This window comes from Gavialis gangeticus, unplaced genomic scaffold, assembly GCF_001723915.1.
Source record: "Gavialis gangeticus isolate Ggan-Ray unplaced genomic scaffold, GavGan_comp1, whole genome shotgun sequence".
Lineage (NCBI taxonomy): Eukaryota > Metazoa > Chordata > Crocodylia > Gavialidae > Gavialis > Gavialis gangeticus.
Window position 1 is genome coordinate 49138832 of NW_017729026.1, and position 3379 is coordinate 49142210.

Below are 3379 nucleotides of genomic sequence, written 5' to 3' on the forward strand. Positions count from 1 at the left end.
AAGTGGGGAGTGGAATCCTCTAAGCCCTTCCTGGAGCTGCTCCAGTGCATGGTCCTGGGGATCAGATGGAACTGGGATAAGGGAGGAACACTCTATGCCTCCTCAACCTGATCCAGGAATGCAGGGTGCACTGCTAGCATGCCTAGCACTACCCCCGCCCAAGCAGCTTGTGAGCCCTGCTCCACCCCCTTCTCTGTCCTGCCTGGGGTGGATGCCCATGTCCTCACTTTGCACAAAGCCCAGGGACTCCTGCCATGAGGTGGTGGTGGGAGAAGGGTGGGGCAAGCATACCTCTCTCTGCTGGTTTTCTGTAGCTGACTCCTGCTTTACAGTTACATGAAATAACTTCTAGATAATTAACTTTTCCATCATGTTGGCACTTTGTGGTTAGATATTTCTTCAGTTAGGTACATAGTTACTCATACCGTTTTATTTTTTTCTTTTCTTAGCATGTGTGTGTGTGTGTGAGTACTTCTTAATATTTTTCTTCCCTAAATCTTCATTTGCAAAAAGGAACTGGAAAAGTTACTTCGAAGGATTTCATACTGCTCATTCTTCCCAAATAGTCTAAATTTTTTCTCATCCAAATTTTCAACCATAAGTAACTGACTTGCCCCTCAACAATTTGTTTGTGGACCGCCAATGTATGAAAAGCTTGTTTGCTCATCCAATCATGTATCTATAGATAAGTAAATAGATAGACAGACATGCATACATGAATGTGGATTTCAATGGTACAATTTCAGAACTCACTATAAAATCGAGCCTTGTTCTTAATTTCACTTCTGGTCTTTAGATTCTAAATGAAGCAGGTCACTACTGAATTCAAATAAAGTTAACCACTAGTAGTTTAAATTTTCATCTGAGCTGGATAGGTTTGTACCACAAACAATCTGAGCAGCACTCCTATTTCCCTTTACATTCCCAAATGGCACTTATCCAGTCACATAACTGCTGTTTTTTTGGAATTAAATACAGTTTGTGATCCTATTCCACATGCAGTGTGGACACACAGGTATCCACAAAGCTATTTAACATATTCAGCAAGCTGTGCTCTGACTGAGTAGATATGCATGTACCTGGGCAAGCATAAGTCAGAGCTATGCACATTAGAGAGGGGATTAATCCTTAAGATGTGACTGTTCATGTGCTAACTTTAATACTGCATAACATTTCTAGGAGTAAGCATAGGCAAACTATAATGTGTAACAGCACCTTTAGTTGCTCAGGGAGCCATCTTCAAGAAGAGAGCTGGATAATATCTAACCTATGATGTGGTGACTAAAGCGTGGCTATTATTTCAAGATTTACGCTGACCAAGGTAAGTGTATACAATACCACATACCTACAAAGCCAAAATTTGTGTGTCCATATGTACCTGGAACAGATCACAAATGCTGTGTGTCAAAAATGGCAGCTATGAAGTTTGTTAAGGGACATTTGGGAGGTAAGGTAAAATAGGACTCTGTCCCCAGCTTTTATTTTGATTATTGTGGGAACTGACCTTGCTGCAAACCTCTGCCAAAGCAGTACCCAGTAGGGATGAAGGAAAGCATTAGGGAATTATAGCATGCAAAGTTGTATTGTGGAACCCTCTCAAATCATTCTAGTAAAACATACATGTCCCCAGACATCTTCCTGGTACCCTGCCTGGCAGTCAGACTCATGTTTATCCAGTGCTTAATCTGGTTCCACCTAGACAATATGGCAACAGTGTACAGGGTAAGGGAAAATTGTTTTCCAAAGAATATAGAATGGCTTGAAAGTTGGCTATATATAGTTAATAGCTTTTTTAAAACATTCAAGAATATTTTATTCCAACTAAAGACAAAAGAACAGAGGTTTTCTCAGACAGTTTTTTCAATGAATCTCAGTCCTACTTAGAGGTTTACTCTACTGAAGTCCTTGGTAGAACTCAGTCTTTCTTAGAGTTGCACTCTATTGAAGTTGATGGAAGTTTTCCTGATGACTTCAGTGAAACCAGGATTTCATCTTGTGTGTTCTTTCTGTCCTGTGCATAAATGAGGACAAAGATAAATATTTCAAAGTTGTCTTCCTTACTGACCTACTACAGGATATGATCTTAAGTCCTGCTTGCCCCAGCTACATCTAAGTTGTTGTCTTCTTGATTAAGTTAATCAAGTGCTTAGAGACAGTGTCAGAGTTGACCTTCTGTCCCTTATCCACGGCAGAGTCACATCATGGACTGCAGCAACAGAAGCTGTCTCCCACATTATCAATATAATGTATTTCTTACCCAGAGGGACTGTATTCGAAAATGCAAGTGCTGCAGATAGGTACAGTTATTACATAAAGTGTTCCTTCCATTAGGGAGGTGTAAGAGACTGGGGCATATGTGATCTGGCCTAATGGTCAGACCACTGAGTGAAAGCAGGTGCCTGGGACTGAGTCAAAGGATGGGTGCCATATTACCAAAACCAGAGGGAAATCTAGGGACAGAGTCCACAGCACAGTCCATGGTCAAATTATGGAGATTAGATATTGAGTACCAATCTGAGAGATAATTCACAGACAAAGTCCAAGAGCACATCCAAGCTGGGGTCAGGAGCCAGGAAACAGATACACAGGGAAATCTAAAGCTGAAATCCAGAAATAAGCCAAACCAGGGTCAGGAACCAGGAGGCTTGCGACAGCAGAGCTATTGACTGGCCTGCGAACCCAAGGCCCCATTTGCCACTAAATTAATAGGCAGTCCTCCCAGCAGCCAGTCAGGATGCTCACTGTTCCTAAACTGGGGCAGAGTTCATTAGCTGAGGCTTACTGAAATACTTGTCCCAGGAAGGCCTACCTGATCAGTCTTTGACAGGAGGCAGTACTGGAAACTAGGAGATGGATTCTAGTTCACCTGCATGGCATTTATATAGACTTAAATCACCTAAATGTAATTCTATTCCACTCCGTTCATGTCCTGAGAATCCTCTAATGCATCTCCTTTTGTAACACAGATAATATAGCTTGATGGAAACTGTCATGCCATGTGACTTGTTTCATGTTCATAGGACAAGCTTTCCAGAGTAGGGAAAAAGTGCCCTGAGAACTTTCCAGCACTTGTCAGCAAGAGGATCTGGAGAGCTACTTGCAGGGACTGTCATCCCCCTCCTATAACTTCAGCTTTTCTGCTAATAAGAAGTCAGCTCTGAGCTCCCCCTCACCCCGCCAAGGCAGAGCAGGGAGACAATAGGACCTATGGGGTTTGAACTCTACTAGAATCCCTCTGATATAAGTGATTGGAAACTAGTTCAAATCTGTAACACAACGGATGTTCAGTGTGCATAAACCACTTTCAAAATGGCCAAAATTAGTTTAAAATAAACCTGGATAGATGTAGTGTTAGACTTAACCAATTTAGGTTAAATTG

At 41.8% G+C, this 3379-nt stretch overlaps 1 long non-coding RNA gene across 1 annotated transcript in view; it reads left to right on the forward strand.

Moving 5' to 3' along the window:
- The first annotated feature begins 1183 nt into the window (after positions 1–1183).
- The window catches only part of LOC109299735, an 8989-nt gene continuing 6793 nt past the window's right edge, over positions 1184–3379 (forward strand). The window contains exon 1 of the long non-coding RNA XR_002097974.1: positions 1184–1321. This is a non-coding gene — a long non-coding RNA (uncharacterized LOC109299735). The remainder of the gene's footprint in view (positions 1322–3379) is intronic.